Here is a 20,000-nt window from a genome sequence, read left to right as displayed (position 1 = left end):
CGTTATAACGGGTAAAACAAGATCAGAATTGATCAAAGAGAAGAAAAACGAATGGTATATAGTAGGAATAAGTTGCAAAGTTATAAGGAAATCAAGAGGCGAAGAGACCTAGACATCCTCCACTTGATAGAGATGCTAAGTTAATCGTAAGATAAAAGTGAGGCACTGTGGTAAAGGAAACCAGTGGGAGGAGAGTTCAACTCTTATAGGTCGCATTCAGCCTCTATGCTGTTGAATTTTTCTTTCTTGGTCCTCTCTAAGGCTGGTATTTTGACGTCGTCGAGGGACTTGGGGGAGATATGCAAGTGCCATCTTTTCCGGCTGCGATAACTGGAATAAAGCCAGGCCTCACGAGCTCGGACACTAGTCGTCACAGTTCCTTTGGTTTATTGGCCAGATGAGATGTGGCAAAATCCTTATACTCAAGTTTTGATGTGATAAGTACATGAAAGACGGGAAATAGCCTATTATGGGTGTGAGCGGCCTGCTAGTTAATGTGACCAACTCAGGCACAGGTTGTGAGGCCGTGCCTTGGGGTGAGTTTCCGCAGTGGTCATGAGAACTTGGAGGGGACCCTAGTAAACCTGTACCTTATGCTTAGAACGACACTGGTAGTAGGGCCAAGCTGGGAGGAAAGAGGGGATCAGGACTGGGATCTCCTGGAGGGAGATCTAAGATGTGCTCTGGCAATGGCACTAATGTCGCACTATCCAGGACACTCAAGACACTGTTAAAGAGATTTTGATTTAATTTTGGGATCTCTGAAAAGAGGTGTATGGAGTCTCTTGGCACTGGTATTGCGATAGGTCTAGACACATGAGTTAAATTAGTTAAGGGTGGCTTATTCGGATTAGGCAGAGCATGGCGCTACTCAGGATAAGTAGGTGGTAATGGCATTGAGTTAAAGGCAGGTCTTTGAGGACCTTTCACTCTTGTTGAATGGTTTGAAGGGTTAGGACCCTTAGTTTGTCGAATTTTAGAAGGGGTCTTGAAATCTTGTCCCAGGAGAAGGTCTTATCCTCCAGGAAGATATAATACTAGTACAAGTGTGCAAAGTTTACTGTGCTGGAGCCTAGTGAGCCTCACTTTGACCGTGGGAAGTATCATTTTGTGATATCTCATACCATTCAGGGTGATGAGATTTCGTTGATCAATGGTGGCTAACAAGGGGGATACTGTCTTGCTGTATGAATGCCGTGACCTGGCGTGAGGGATAGCTATCTCAAGGAGATATTAGATATATGGGGACCCTCGGAAAAGAGCCTAATTAGGATTGATTCGTGACTACCAAGGCAAGGCAGGTGTTGCTGATTTGCCAGGGTATTTTGTCCAAAGGGCAAAGTGCACAAAAACTTTCTAAGCATTGCATCAGTTGTTGCTATATTCTGTCTTTGGCGTTGTTCCACTGGAGGAAGCAGGTTTGTTGTTGCTTACCCAAGGTCCTGACTTTATTCCGCTCGGCATTGTCACATTTGCGGAATTATAGGAATTTTCCGGATACAGCTTTTAGGTGACAATGTTACATGGGATGCCCTGGTTCCTTACAGTGTGCACACAAGGATTTCTTTCGGTGTAGCCCATTTATAGGTTGAGATTGGTCGGAGGTATGAGAGGATGGCCAAATCTTACACCCCAAGGAACTGGCAGTGGAATGGTGAGTGTCCCAGAGATCTGCCAGATGGCTGCATTCAGCTAATGTCTAAGGGTTTTTGTCACAAAGGTAGGTGGTGAAAGAAGGGGCCCTGTAATGTAGGAAGTCCTTGAGCTGTAAACTTTTGATTATTTCCTCTGAAGAGATGACATTATGTGACTCTAGCCATCGCTTGAGAGCCCTGACTTATGGCATATACAGTCTGCCCAGGTTTGATCCACCTACTTCACTTAGCCTCTCCAACACTGTTTCCATCATTCGGTGGTATACTCACATGCCTTTATTATGGCCTTTCAGACCTCCTCATGGCTTCTGTTGTCTAACAAAGGTGTTTGGTGAAGAGCAGGCAGGGGCATGAAATTCTTAAGTATCTCTTCTACTTGGTCAAGCCAGGCCTCAGTCTCTGAGCCATTCCACTCAGGCATCATGGACCTGGCTGAAGAGACAGTGGACTAGGGAGATGCGGTTATGGGACCACATTCCCCCTTTTCTGCCATGGCGAGCTTATGAGCTCGATCCCATTCATTTTCAACTAGTCTTTCTTGCCTGTCTTGTTCTTCCTTAACTGGTCTGCCCTGCCTTCCTCTTGCTTCCTGTGCTTCTTTTTCCTGCTTGGATTCTCTCTCTCTCAGCTGTGAACTATTCTTGATGTTCTTGGCCCTTGAACCACAAGGTTTTTTTCAGCCTCGGCCAAGACTTTGATTTCTTTGGCGAGAGCCGTCATGCTGTCTAGGTGTAGGGTGAAGCATTACGCTCAGGGAGGAAATACACACACACACACACACACACACACACACACACACACACACACACACACACATATATATATATATATAGATATATATATGATATATATATATATATATATATATATATATATATATATCCATATCCACAAAATCACAAAACACCATATCCGATCTCTACTGCATTTCAGGGTTGAAGTCGACCTGTAAACCAATATTTCCGATATACTAAGGAGAAAAATTTAATATGTTGAACTTTCTTGCTAAGATAATAATACTCGATATGCAATATTCCCCATGGTGGGAATTTGACATATTTCGAAAAGGGAGAGAGAAAGAGTGAGAGGGTCATTGGTAGGAAAAGAGGTGGAACGTTCGAATTTTGCCGCTCTAAATACAGTAAGCGAAAGTTACAGTGGGTTCTATGACCACATAACCGTATTCCATATTTCCGGAGGCTAGTGCAGTGGAATAAAAACTGTTAGACCATATTTCGGAAGTGACTCAGTCCTTTTCCACGTATATTGTGATATTTAACATGGGCGGAATATGCTGTATACATCGTTGTGTGATCTTTTTTTGCAAAGGTAGTAGTTATCTATATACAGTACTTTCGATAAAAGAAAATAGCATCTCATCAAAATGTTATTGGGAAATAATAAAAAACGTGAACATGACTGCATATTACGGGAAATTGTACACAGACCAAGCCTTACAGAGCGTTGAATCACCATAAAATGGTAGTATAATATATGAAACAGAGTACTTAAGAAAACTCCGTAACTACAATCTTATGTAGATGGGGCATACCGCTTGGCCAACACATCCAGCGTAAAAAAAATACCCATTGCTATATTCTTTCATACCCTTAATCTATAAAATAAATCATAATCATTCCTACTTCATGTTTACTGATCTGAAATATCTTTTAAGAAAAATTTAATATTGCAATAATATGGAGATATAAAACTGGATAAACATTACCTTTAATGTAACCTTTTATGCAGTTTTTTTCCCCACTATTTTGAAAAGTGCATAGTACATTGCATTAAATTCCTGCTGAACCATTGTCTGTAGTTTATGTCATCAATAACCAACTTCATAAAAAGAGAGCATTGAAGGATTTTATGAGCATATTACGGTCTCCAACTTGAGAGAATAAACAGTTAGACATGGATGGAACCGTTACTGGGTACCATTATATGCTGTATACAGTCGTTCAACAGCATTCCAACACCCCATGTGATTATGGTGTAACCGAATGGGGTCATGAAGAGTGGATGATCGTTGGTATAGAATCTCTTTTATGTTCTCTATTAAGTTATTAATGATTCGAATAAAGAAATTATTCAAAGAGGAGTTACAGTGTCTCATTTCAACCTCAACGTGAGAGAATGATTAAACATAAACTGATCTACAAACACATATTTATTGCATTATTATCAATTGAAATGACATCACTATAGTAATTTTCAACTATCTATTTTAACATTATTCAAACCCCAAAGGACAGTTCATAGCTAAATGGTGTATGTACGTGTACATATATATATATATATATATATATATATATATATATATATATATATATATATATATATATATATATATATATATATATATATATATATATATATATATATATATGCATATATATAATATATATATATATATATATATATATATATATATATATATATATATATATATATATATATATATATATATATATATATATATATATATATATATATATATATATATATATATATATATATATATATATATATATATATATATATATATATATATATATATATATATATATATATATATATATATATAAAATATATATATATATATATATATATATATATATATATATATATATATATATATATGTGTGTGTGTGTGTGTGTGTGTGTGTGTATACATATATCTATATATATACATATATATATATATATATATATATATATATATATATATATATATATATATATATATATATATATATATATATATATATATATATATATATATATATATATATATATATATATATATTATATATGTGTGTGTGTGTGTGTGTGTGTTTGTGGGACTGTGTCTGTGTGTGCAAGAGATATCACTTATATAGCATAACTGATAACGAAGTATTTTAGTTTTAGGTATTTTCTCCTATTAAAGTCAGTAATAGGTGTCTGACTGCGTACCGTGTTGGTCAAGTCTTGAACTGAAAGTAAATATTATCTTGGTTATAAATTTATAATCCTATGAGAGCACTCTCTCTCTCTCTCTCTCTCTCTCTCTCTCTCCCTTGTTAATATAAGGAGAACAATCGTTGGTAATAATCTGAGGGGCAAATTTTTTTTATTGAATTTCTGGCTACTTGATTTGAATAGTGATTGTGTACCAATGCGTGAGAGAGAGAGAGAGAGAGAGAGAGAGAGAGAGAGAGAGAGAGAGAGAGAGGAGAGCGAAAACGGGTTGTGGTGGGAGGGAGAAATTTGCTTCCAGTCCTTAAAATCACATCACTATGTTAGTCAATTTGAACCATTGGGCCGAATGAATTAAAATATTTTCCTCCAGAGAGATATGATAACTGCCAAAGCGAACAATGGATATTGAAGGCAACATATTACTGAAGTCATCAAACATTCACATGATGGCTGCCGCCGTAAGCACTAAACTGAATGCATTCGATATGACTATGATAGTAATTACCAATTGGAGAATTCGAAAACTAATCAACCAAATATTAAGATACATATAACAGGATATGACACATACGACAAATAAATATTCTATCATTCAATAGCCGCTGGCCTTGTGTGTACGGTATAGATTATCATATACTTCACGTCATAAAATTCTGTTTAGTAGCAGTTATCTTTTCAAATGTCTCATTCTTCCTCCAATCAATAGCTGTATATATTTTGCTCTGTCTCTTAACTCTGTAACACATCGTCACAAAGACTCTCGTTTTCTTATTGATATTTACTTTATCAGTGAGCTGATAATCAAATATATATATTACTGGAAACATAAGATTTAAAGGCCGACTTAGATTAGAATCTAATATATAATAACATTAACGTTAAAGATAAGGAGTATACGTAATGTAAATTCTAACTTAAGTTGTTTAAGATTATTATTGATTGCCCTTTTTTTTGTTAACAACGAAAATTCAATATATTTTTTAATAAGAAAGTCATCGCATGATGGAAACATAAGCAATATTAAACCATAATTATCGTTATGAAAATGCTTCCACTTGAAATGTATAAAATGGTAATACAGTGAGTCATTAATGAGTCTTTAATAGAAAGTGATGTGAAAGCAGAGTGTATAATAAAATTTTACGTAAGTTCTAGAAATTGCAGGATTAGATCGGAAAAAGTTCATACTGATTCTTGAAAATTGCTTATTACATAAATGTTGTACTGAAAGAAGTCGTCCCCAGGAAGATGAAAGAATCTTTAATGAGCGACGTAAATATGGTAAATAGCAAGCTACATTATATCACAAGAAAATATACTCCTAAAATAGTGAAGATTATCTGCGCTTGGTAAACTTTTGTTCGGAAAGATATTATGCTAATTTCTTTCAGGACCGCAGTCCAATGTTGAATATGCATGAAAGAATTAATATTTACAAAAAATGCCATCAAGAAAGTTTTTTTTTTTCAATTTCTATCTTTAGTTTGTGTCATGTGTGGCATTTTACTGTTCCTCTCTTTGTATGTTCACTAATCCGAAGTTTACTTGAATAAATTCCATTTTTAAAAGGATATAAAATTTTCTTGGAAGGTCCTGAATTACTTTTTCTTTTATATGGAAAAATAAAATGTTTTAATGTACTAAAGCTAAACCTTTTAAGCCAGAGGATGTGAGATATGTAAATGGCTTTCCAAAACCCAATTAAATTGGAATTAAATAAAAACATATTTATTTTTACACTTTTTTAGTAAATTATAAAGAGAAACAACGAAATAGCTCAGCAGAAGGGACACATACATAATTGTATTTATTCAGTCAGTGATAAATGATTTCGTTCCCCATTTTTTGTTTTAGTAATTTGTAGTCCATAGATTCCATACCAAATTTTGAATCGTTTTGCAGAAAAAGGTCTTAAAAGGACTACTGGCTGTTCAGTAATTATAGAACCACGAGATTAAAATTGAATTTATGTAATTAAAGGTAAATGAAACATGTCTTTACTGTTTTTGAAGAACTGCATTTTTCAGTAAAGTTTCCATGTATGGTGGATGTATCAAAATGAACAATTTTCTTTGTTAAAGCCAGATACGAATTTTAATTCTAAATCCATTTTATGAATGTGGACGCAATGAAAAAAATAGATTTTGGTTAATACTGGATACGAAAATGCGCCTAATAATTCACAGTACCGAAAGAGGTAGGATAGTTAAATATATCAAAGGAGATAATGGGCACAATCACTAGGGGCCTATATGAAAAGACATATTACACAAAAGGGCAGAGATTAGGTACGAGTTTAAAAACTAAATCCCCTAATGGTAGCTATGATAATTAAAACAAAATAGTTACTTCATCTGTCAATACTAGTTTTTCATTCATACTGAAGACTGACTTACGAAATAATATTTCAACAATACATGCACATATATGTACACACTGTTATAGAAAATATTTAAAGAAAAAGAGAGGAAAAATGAATCTGAATCAGTACTGAAGTCCGTATCATGGTACATACCCTTGAAAAGTCAACAGAAAAATGCGCGTCTTAACTTCTTGACATTGAGTGCCAGGAATCCGTGAAGCTTGATGGGATCCATGAACTTTCCGCGTACATCGATGGCACAAGTCCAGATGCAGGTGTAAGGTACACGATAATTTTCCGTGTATCTGTCCAGAGGATTACGTGGAAGTCGATGATCTTGTAGGTAATACGGATCAGCTTGTTTGCTGGATGAGGTAAAAGATATAATCGCCGTACTCGGATTACTGTCGGTTCCGTAGGCAATACCGACATCCACTTTATAGTTACCGTCGTCTGTGATTTGCTCGGATTTATCTAATAGCTTGTCAAGTTTTCCTCCACCGGCCTGTGGTAAACCGAAAGGACACCTTTCATATGGATGCATAGATAGTCTTGAAGAGCTTTAGGTACATATCCGTACACACACGTAAAACGCACACGCACACACACAGACACACACATATATAAATAATTATAAATATATATATATATATATATATATATATATATATATATATATATATATATATATATATATATATATATATATATAAATATATATATCTCGTGTGTGCGTATACGAATCAAAACAACACCAATATTCTCTGGGACCTGGAATAATTTCGAATGTATTATTCTTATATATAAGTGTTCTAAATACAACTCTTAATTTATCTATTCTCGATGCCTTCATAATGAAAAAGTTGTATATAAATATAAGCATCAAAATTAATATGTTCAGTTTTATAAATGTTTTGACTTTGTATGGATAAGTTTTAGTTTCTCTTATGGTTAAATATATGTTTAAGATTGTGAACGTGTGATATCCGATAATTCTGGACTATCTCTTTGATGTTTACCCTTTTTACAATTAACCATTTGGTATTCTTGATCCTTTTGTTACCTAGTAACTTTCTTCCCAACTGTATTTCATTCGTTCCTTGACAATATCTTGGTATTCGCTTATATATATATATATATATATATATATATATATATATATATATATATATATATATATATATATATATATATATATATATATATATATACATATATATAAATATATATATATATAAATATATATATATATATATATATATATATATATATATATATATATATATATATATATATATGTATATATATATATATATATATATATATATATATATATATATATACATACATATATATATATATATATATATATATATATATATATATATATATATATATATATATATATATATATATATATATATATATATATATATATACATATACATATATATATATATATATATATATATATATATATATTTATATATATATACATATATATATATAAATATATATATAGATATATATATATATATATATATATATATATATATATATATATATGTATGTATAGGTAATGCCAATGGGCTAAAAAATGGATTAAGGGACAAGAACAAATGCTGACATCTGTTTCGGTCGTTTCACAAACCCTTGATACTTTACCATTACCGGGTTTAGTATTTTAACGGTCCAATTCACTTTGAATAAACGAAAAAAAAAGCACGTGGGCTAGACTGAAGATTTCAAATGTAGCCACCCACACGTGGTCATAGACAATTTAGTCAGAAAACAATACATTTTGAAAACAAGGAGGCATATACGACCTGACCGTACAGATGTTGTAAAATCCCAGACATTAGATTAAGTTTTTACGAGTGGTGCCTGGTCAAGGCAATTTTATTCGAAAAACAATTCATTTTGTATTAGTAACATGAAGTTTACAGGCATATTCAAAGAATGAGTGGAAAAACGAACATAGGATATAAATATAGCTAGTATGAGAGAGAGAGAGAGAGAGAGAGAGAGAGAGAGAACATATAATAACGAAAAACATGTGGGACTAATTAATTATTAGTTAATTCATTAATTTTAACGTCTTTCATAAACATTTTATAAATACATGGGTCCAACTGGTAGAACCCCAGACTTAGGTTTAGGTTGCTTTTATTAGTGATTTGTATAATTGCTAATTCCAGTCAATTTCGTGAAACATAATCATCAGATCTAGGAATTACAGAGCTCTTGCCCCAATTTATATAATGAGATTTTTCGTTCAGATGAATAAACAGCGCATTTGAAGACTGGGCTGTTCTAACTGAATACATATGCTGCTTTAAAACGTACACATATTTTTTTATTTAACTGACAAAAGGTTTTATAGTGTTGTTAGTAATGAAAAAGAAACCCCTAAAAATGTGCTTAACTTGCCTTACTTTCGTGGATTTTAAACCATAAAATCGTCTATGAAATTGGGCACAACAGTATAACAGAAATTATTCAATCAAAATGATACACAAACATAATATTTAAAGAAAAGTTATATGTATAGTTCACTATGCACAACAGTACCCCAAAAGAAATTTTCCATGTGCTTAATTCAAAGGTATAACGGTATATGTATAAAACATCGTTAAACTGAACTCAAAGCGCACAACCCTGTAAAAAAAATTTTCCAATAAAAGGTACACAAACATATAAGTATTCATAATCATATATCACCAACCGAGTGGTAAGTAAAAAAAAAAAAAATATTAATACAATTCCTATCTATCAGATTTCTAGATAAAAAAGTTTATAAAAGCTTTATACCCTTCTCGAGAGAGAATTCAGAAAGTTTTATATTTTCTAAGAAAGAGAATACGCATTTTTTTCCACACACTCTTACAGAGAGTGAATGAAAAATTTCTGCTTCATCACAACTTCCGTATTTTTTCTTTTGTCGTTCTATTTACTTTGATTTCGATGTCACCCTTCCGTTGTCGGCACTCGCGTTCAGCTGTTATGTTTCAAAATCAATCTTGACTGACGCTGAGTTTTCTCTTGTTTGGTCACCGATTTGTTCTTGTTGAAAAATCTTCAGTGTAGTTGATTCTATAATGGGAATGTGTTTCGTGCATCTGCAATGCACTCATCCGTTCTTACAGATTATTTATAGAAATGTCTGAGTACTTGTCGGCTGCTGTACTTGCACTTATAGGCTCAATGTTATGTCTTCATCGTGTACTTGTTATGCCTTCCGTTTCATAACACGCTGTTTAGCTGTTTCTTCGCTTCGAGGATAAACTGCTGTCGTTGTTGTGAACAAGAAAGTTCATAATTTCACTTGTTTCGTTGACGTCTTAAAGCAGGGCTTTATTGATCACTATTATTCTAAGTTCTATTTGTCGATTGGCATCCTGTTGTATCTGTCGAAATGTGTCTATTTATTTAATCATATTCACTGCACATTACGTCTCCTGGATTCGACAACAGCTGGAGTTTGTAGAGTGTTCGTGTGTAAGTTTTCTTACCTGCTTTTTTTTTCTAGATGATTTGTTCTGCGATCTGGTTCTATTTTTGTCTTTATGCTCTTTCTTAATAAGTAATTCTGGATTACTAATAATAGTCTCTCAGGAGTGTTTAAGTGAGACGAACGGCAGAGTTTCTTTCTTTACTATTGCAAAGAATACAAGTTACATTATACAAGTGACAACTTAAGACTCTGGTTAGTACCACTGGCAAAGTCGTGCGTCTTTACTGTACGACGGCAGCCGGTCCTCTCTTCTTTCGTCCTGTCGTTCTGCAGTCAGCTACAGGATCGAATTTGGCCCAACTTCCTAAGGCGGTGTATGTTCTAGGTCTCCGCCCAAACAGATTCATGATTCGTGAAGCAAACTCTCTCTTATCTTACCCCATCCCCTTATAGGTGGGGTTAACATGTTATATCCTCCTCTCTTGTAGGTGAGGCCAGTTAAATTAACATGATAATACCTCCTCTGGGAGTTGGAGCTTCATTATTGATAGAAGATGAGTGAGTCTTATGCGAGGTAAAGGTCAATGACTTTATGGCAGTCTTAAGATTTCTATCACGACAGTATTATGGCTGTTGCCGCTTCCCCGTTTTGCCAACGTCCTGTGACTAATTGGTTTGTTACGTCTATCGTTGTTGACCAGATTTGACTCACATACCAAAGTACCAAAGCTCAATTCTCTCTCTCTCTCTCTCTCTCTCTCTCTCTCTCTCTCTCTCTCTCTCTCTCTCTCTCTCTCTCTCTCGTTATTTTCCCTTTACTCTGATTATTTTCTCTTTTCTCAGACCACAACCTTAACATCGAAATATCAATTTTCTCTTCTATGTTTTTACGAGCATTGTGCATCGTCAGTCCCCAATATTTGCATCAAGAAATTGAATATATAAGAAAAAATTTATGTTATCCTTCATATATGTTAGATATTTGTTATAATAAAGCCCACAAAAAGTTTTATAGTGTAAGTAATATAGAGAAAGAAACTTTTGAGAACATTCTCAGCTTGCCTTATTTTAAAATCCTTGTTAAAATCTTTTAAGGTCAACGTCGTTTTTTCCTCTAATAATACACTAAAAGGAATGTTAATAAAAAATGGCCCCAGGGAGAGCAACAACATATTACATAAAATTCAATGTATGGACTACCCCTCCTTTTATGTCGGGCAATCTAGCAAGAGCTTAGAAGTAAGAATCAAGCAAAATAAATATTCTATCAACATTGGACAAACATCTAATGCAATATTCATTCATTTAAGTGAAAACAACCACCAGATAAATTGGATTGGTAGTTCAGCAATTGCAAGATCAAAAGATGTCTTTTCACTAAATCTTTTAGAATCTGCCAATAAAACGTACTTCCCATTGTAATTCTAATATTAGTTGTGGCCTGTTTCATTTAGACCCTTGTATTTGCAACATGTTTAAGAATGACCTCAAAGATATAATCAAACACTTAAATATAAATTACTTGGCCTAGAGATATTATCTTTGTACATACATGTTTAATATGTTTTGTGAATGAGTTTTTTTTACCATAGGCTTGAATGTGGTCAGTTGCCGCCGTGTATAATCCTGTAATTGTCTTGTCCCTGTGCCTGAGCAGTTGGACTTAATCTTTTTGTAAACCTCTTAAACTGTACCCATGTTTATGTTCGTTTGGGAAGGTTACTAATTCTCCATGTGTGTTGGATTTTAGGTACTTATCTCCTTATAATCCCTATCTGTCACTTATACGACCCCTCTTTGTCCTCTCAGATTCTCATGTAAGACTGTCGAAAGATCTTGGAGCTACTCTAGCGTTTCACTTTCCTACGTGGCTTATATATATATATATATATATATATATATATATATATATATATATATATATATATATATATATATATATATATATATATATATATGTATATATATATATATATAATTTATATATATAGCTTAGAGCGAGGAGCCAGAAGTCAATCCATATTAATAATTATCAATAAAGGTAAGAGGACACACACATATGTATTGCGATGTTTCGTAATTATCCAATTAATTACATCATCAGGCTGTTAAAATGAAAAATAAAATTCCTAGTAAAATTGTAAAAACAAAACTAAAAATAAAAAATTCAGAAATGCAAAAGCTAAATAAATTATTCTTAGAAAGTGTACGAAATATACACATTAAAATTATGGGAATTAAATTATTTAAAAGGACATACATTAAAATGAAAGATAAATGAACAAAAAATGAACAAAAATGGACAAAAATTGAAAGCAGCAGTGAACAGAGTTACAGAACAAGAGGTTAAGGACCGACCTAGAGAAGTGGCAGCGTTATACTAAATGTAAACATAAAAACATAAATAAATAACACAAGTCAAGACAAATACAGAGGGGAAGAGGACGTATGGGTGTTCAACGACTGAACAAGTTGTTTAATAAAGAGAGATTTCCAGAATAACAAGGTCCTGTGGGTTGGTGGTATGGCCTAAAATGCAGAAGTCTTCTATGAGCATTTTCTTTCATTGTCCGTTATTTTATTATCTAAATGCCGTGAAACAATCTGAAATTGAAAGAATTTAATTACTACTTAATGAACTGATGAAACTAATGAACTAGTAAATTAGGAACTTGCAGAGGTCTTGTATTGCTCTCCATGCTATTGTGTTTACTCTTAAAGATTGTACTATATATATATATATATATATATATATATATATATATATATATATATATATATATATATATATATATATATATATATATATATATATTATATAGATATATATATAGTATATATATATATATATATATATATATATATATATATATATATATAGACATTATATATCGTATATATATATATATATATATATATATATATATATATATATATATATATATATATATATATATATATAGGTATATAAATGTATATATTACGCACACACACACACACACACACACACACACACACACACATATATATAATATATATATATATATATATATATATATATATATATATATATATATATATATATATATATATATATATGCGTGTGTGTGTGTGTGTGTGTGTGTAACGTACTCACATAACGTTCATATATATAAAAATTTATATATGTATGCACACATATGTATGTATACGTACTAAGTCGTAGTTGCTGTTATTGCTGTTATAGTACACTTGTTTTTATTGTTGAAATAATCATTAATTAAGCAAAATATTGCTGCTAGTAATAAACTGTTCACAGAAATCAATGTTCTATTTTTCATATCCATGGGGGAGGGGGCACTTGACCAGGTGCACCACCCACCCCTTAATCCGTCATAGATTTTGATGTTATGTCCGAAACTGGAAGCTATCAGTTTTTAAAAAATCAAATAAAAATCCATGTAAAGGTTGTATTTACCTTAGCAAACGTTTAGTTCTTACTATCGTCTATAGTTTATATGCTTTGTTCATCCAGGTTTTGCTATGATCTACCGTTTAGACTCAGTATAGAATAAATGTTGCTGAAATTTATTATATTGTGTCTATGTTTCAAATCTAGATTTTGGTGCTTCTAAACTGAGTGATGAAATACACAAATTAATTTCCATGTATTTCTTTCTATTTGAACACTTTGTACTACCTTTTGAAAAATCTATTTGATATTTCGCTTTATAGTCGAATTTTCCAAACATAGATACATATTCTGTAACTATCTATGTAAATGACATCCTACTTCATTTCCACGCAATTTACTTCCACTTAACGTTCAACTAAGTCGAGCGTTGATTCCAAAGACTCTCTTTTAGCACCTGGTATTTCTTATTTTTCTTATTTATTATTTATTGAACAGACCAATCAGTAGGGACTGATATTTTATTTCATCAAATTTAATTTTTCAATTCTAGTGATATAAGTTATGTCAAGTAGATTACAAACAGACGTCAAAAATACCAGTAAAAATATATTAGTTTTTCAGAGTAAAAACATGTCAATTATAAATAATAATGTTGGATCAAAATCAGGAGATTATAACGTAAAATTAAATACTTGGTAGTTGAGGTTCTGACTTTCTTTATCATCAGATGTCTAAAGAACAGCAAATGTTAAAGTACAGATAAAAGTATAAAATAAGTGAATAGTAAGCAATTTGACTACTACCTGTTAAATAGTCTCAATGAATAGATGAATAATTAATAATATGGAACAAACAAGCAGACAATCAAGAGTCAAAGCTGTAACAACAAATAGAATAAATAAATAGAATAAGAAAATATTGCATTTTATCTTTCTTCTTCTTCTTCTCCTTCTTCTTCTTCTTCTTCTTCATATTCCTATTCTTCTTCTTCTTCATTTTCAATCATTATTTCAACTCAATGACAAGGTCTTAACCTGCTAATTGCACAAAGTTGAGTCTACCTAAATTAGGCCATGAAAGATTAACAGGGAAAATTATGCCTCATTAAAACTGGTCCGACGATTAATTATTTCAATGAAAGATACATCATTAGCTTTTTGGATCCGACTGGAGCGGTAAAGTACTCAGAGTACTCTGATTAAAAAGTCAAGAATCGCTCTGCAAAACTTTTAGTTTTTCTTTGTATTCATTCATTTCATTATCATCATATTTTCGTTTCATCTTTTTACGAGCCGTGCAAGTCAAATGAAAGGGAGAAACCGTTTATATATAGAACGTAAAATAAAGATATAACGTCTTTGTTACTTCGGTGTCTGTCCGAAGATAGGAAGATCGTCAAACGAACAGACCGACAATAAGAGGATTTTAGGAGTAAATGAAACATTCTACTCACCCTATAAGGATACAAGATATACTATCATTTTACTAACAAAGGGATTTTAAAGGATTTATGTAATTTATATATATATATATATATATATATATATATATATATATATATATATATATATATATATATAATACATATATATATATATATATATATATATATATATATATAATATATTATATATATATATATATATATATATATATATTCAGGGAATATATATGTACTAAGTTCTTCATCACGACTGGGATTCGAACTGCCGCCTGGTTGGCAAACAGCGAAAGCACAAAGGCTATGACTAAGTTTTCCTTTCTGAATCTTCCTAGTCCACTCATTTGTTTACGTAACCAACCGACAATGACGAATTAGCTGAGCTGGGTGATCAGATATTCTATTTCTACATTTCTGATGGAGAACTATTGTCTTTGTTTGGGATCATTAAATTTAACATAATTGGTGAAAATGATAATAGGAGAATATGATAGAATTTTAACTTTAACATACAAAGAGGTATATATTGTGTTTCTGAATGTTTTGTTGGGGTTACACATTCAAATATGCAAGCCTAATATTATATCATGTCCATCCCATTAAACTTTTCTGCAAAGCAAATAATTTAATAATTGCAGGCCAAAAAAAGATAAAACTATGATTAATCTTACCTGACCCGATGTTATTTTTTTTCTCCTCTCTTTCATTTAGTGGATTATTTCTTTAATGCCATGCGATTAGGCTAATGCCCAACTTTTGTGCTCTGTGGAAAATTTATGCTTTTCACTTGTTTTTTCAATCCATAAACAACGTAGGCATTCATTCCTTTGCGCCTTATTTTTACAAATGAACTCATTAGCAATTTCCCTTAAAAATATACATACATACATAATATATATATATATATAGATATAATATATATATATATATATATATATATATATATATATATATATATATATATATATATATATATATATATACATATATACATATATATATATATATATATATATATATATATATATATATATATATATATATATATATATATATAATATATATAAAATGCACAGGGTACAGGAGCAGGAACAAACATAGCTAAGTATTTTACACTTTATTCCGACGCGTTTCGCATTCAGCAGAATGCATCTTCAGGGTCTGTGTAATAAATAATGACTAATATAAATTAAATTGATTTGAAAATAGTCTAATAATTATTTACAAACTAGTTAAAATGAAAACCGAAACTTCACACATAGATAAAAATACACTAACAATTGAAAAAAACAACACGATAAATTAAAAGCACATTCGTTAGTTAAAAGTTCAGATAGAAAGTTAAAAGAAAAAACTAAATAAATAAATTAGTAAAATGCAAAGTTAGAAAATATTTGAGGAGCACTGGGGGTCGACCTACCATGGTAAGAGATAAATATAAACTAAAAGAATGTGCACAGAAACATAGGCTTAAGAAAGATACAACGGGGTGGAGGTGGTCTGGTTGTTCAACTGCTGAACAAGTTGTTTAATAAAAAGGCTCTCCAAGATCAATAGTTCATTTGGGCTGGAGGTTTGACCAACAATAATAAAATCCTCATATTTAATATCAACTTTACATTTTTTACTATGTTCACCTATACTGGACTGTTCGGGTTTTGACAATGTACATCCAGTACGGAAACTAACTCCCTTGTGGCAGTCTATGTGAACCCTCATCATCCTCTGAGAAGAACCCACGTAAGTTCCCAGACTACATCTGGGACAAGAATATTTGTACACCATACCAGAGGACATGAGGGGGCATAAACGATCTTTAAATTCAAACATGGATCCAGTTGTTAGTGGATTGACAGGAATGAGTTTTACCTTTAATGCGCCAAAGTATTTTTGTACGATTTTTGTAAATTCGGCCCTGAAGGAATCATCGTGTAAATATGGGAATCGGGCATAAAAAGGAAGCTTTGGAACATTAATTTCATTGGTGTTGGTGCAAAACTCTTTATTAAGGACCTTGTAAATAATTCTGTTGACGAGCTTGGTGGGAAAGCAGTTATCGTTAAAATATGCTAAAAGAAAGGCAATTTCTTTATGAAAGACACGCTACTTAGACGTTAGCCGAAGCCCAAATTGCTATATCAGAAATGAAGTGTAAAACTTAGAACGGTGAATTATCTATCACAAGAATGATTTTAGCAGAAACTGAATAAACTTGATTAAAATGCAAGAAGTGAATGATCGAATTTTCCAATAATTTAGAGGTCCTTTACTGATTGGAGAACTACAGCTTTTGGTGCTACTTCTTTACCTCCTTTGGCGTACTGGATTTAAAGTGCCTCAAATATTTCTTATTCTGAGTGATGACAAGCTTTTTTTACGAAGTGACAGTGAAATTGAGGATGACAACTGAATCTTAATATTTGCCTCCGATAACGGGCTTGACGATCTAAAAAGCTCTTTCTATTTGGGAATGAATGGTACTTTTAAAGTTTCACGAAATGGAAGGTATCAAGTTCTGATTATACACGCTTATATCTGTGAGAATGTATTTCCTCGTGCATTTCTCTTAATACCTGACAAGACAGAAGATGCTTATAATAAAGTTTGCCGAATTTAAATCACAAGGAATTGATGATAGATTTCGAGAAAGCACTTTGCAATAGTATCCAAAAGTATTTTTCAAGTTGTGCAACTGTTGGATACTTCTTCCATATGTGCCACAGTGTCTATCGCCGTGTTTGTGAATTGGGTTTTAATTTTTCAATGCTAGTCAGAATGTTTTGTGCATTGGCATTCTTACCAACTGAGGAAGTGATTGATGCGTTTGAGGATGTCTGTGAACACGAAGCGGTACCGGTGGATTTTATTAGTTGCTTTGAATTGATATACATCGATGAAATTAAGGACAGCGCCGTAGAAGGGAAGCCCCTTTATATCCTATAGCATTTTGAAATACCCGAAGTCGTGTTTTGGATAAATTACCTCGTACTAACAACGCCTTAGAAAGATTTCACTTAGCCTTAAGAAACTCCGTCGAAAGCAAAAACCCCAACATTTGAAAATTCTCGATGGGAGAAAGGCTAAGTACAAAAATAAAATATGAAAAACTTGACACCCGTATTGAGACGTTAGTAGAAAATTATGATAGAAGCAACCAGACTGAATTCTTAAAAGCTATTGCTTTTAGCTTGAGTTTTTTTAAAGATATATGATGAATAAAAATGTTAACTCCTTGTTTTAATGAGGTGTTACTGAATTTTTAAGAGCTATTGCATTGTTCTTTGCTTAAAGTTTTTTTATTTTATTTATATGAGGAATAAGAATGTTATCCTATTGTTTTACTGAACTTATACGCTTACCACTCTATAAATGTTTCATGTAAAAAGATCACACCAAAAATTTAAGAACTTGCCTTAAGCTCTATGATCTTTTAAAACTAAAGTGATTTATAGAATTTCTAAAACTAGTATTGTTTTACTATACATGTTTTCCCTTTACTATCCTATAAGCATATCATGATGTGTAAAAACACCAAGGACACTAAATGGCTCATATGTCAAGCACAATAACCTGAGACCGAATTTTTCCATGACGAGTTTCCTGAGATCAAATTTTCTGGCCACCACGCACACACACACGTATATATAATGTGTGTGTGCTTCACATACACCGGGACATCTATATGTACATTCACAAATACCACACAAACCACAAATTTCGTTTGCTATCCAGTTCACTATACCTCGTGAATAACATTCAGCCAAGGGGAATTGTAAGTGATAAATGCTACGACACCATTGACCATTGAGCCATCCGTTGCTCAGTGGTCAAGTCACTGTACATCATTTTCCTACGCTTTTCGTCCATTTACAACCTATTTTTGAAATGTATTTTATATAAAATTAGTTTTTCTTACCTGCTTCGATAGTCACGTCCTGAACAAATATAACTAAAACGATATTTAGATGCCAATATATGCTGGTGCGCATATACTCGGTCCAGATAAATACTGAGAGAGAGAGAGAGAGAGAGAGAGAGAGAGAGAGCTGAATCGTAATAGATCGTAGTTTCCCTAAGATAAAACGTCTTTGAAGTCGGCATCGTCGGGTTATCGCGAAGGTCCCCAACATTGACAACAAATGCTCACATTTGATGTCCCTAACTTGCGCATTGAGGAAGAGTTCCTCGGACCCAAAACTATTATTTCCTTATGTACTGCAGTTCACGTCTGGTTCGTTGATGGCGATTCACTGGTAAATAAATGCAATTATCGCTTCTGTATAGGTAGGTACTCGTTATGATGCAATTATATTGTGCCGAACGTAAATGGAATGTAATATTTTCAGAGGACCGGTTAATATTCGTTTCCTTTCATCAGTTGATTATAATAGTTATTTAGATTGGTATATGCAACATGACCACCACTCTATTATTGAAAAGTGAATTCAATTAACGAGCATTAAGTTTTGCTTTATGCATTCTGAACACTGTATGCAGTAATTTTACGAAAATGTAATACTTTTAACGCTCTTTTGTAGTTTGATCAATATATATGTAAGAAAAATGGAACTATCTTATATTGAATATGCTATTCCCGAATATTTCAGTGGAAATTCTAATCTTAAAAGTAACGGGAAAGATCAAAGACGGACAAGGTACTAAAAGATGGAGATGAAAAAAGTGACGAAGAGGTAATGTTCACTTATTGAGTGAAGAGAAACTGAAGGAAT

Source organism: Macrobrachium nipponense, chromosome 12, assembly GCF_015104395.2.
Source record: "Macrobrachium nipponense isolate FS-2020 chromosome 12, ASM1510439v2, whole genome shotgun sequence".
Lineage (NCBI taxonomy): Eukaryota > Metazoa > Arthropoda > Malacostraca > Decapoda > Palaemonidae > Macrobrachium > Macrobrachium nipponense.
The sequence above is the reverse complement of the archived record's forward strand: the minus strand, read 5'-3'. Positions refer to the sequence as shown.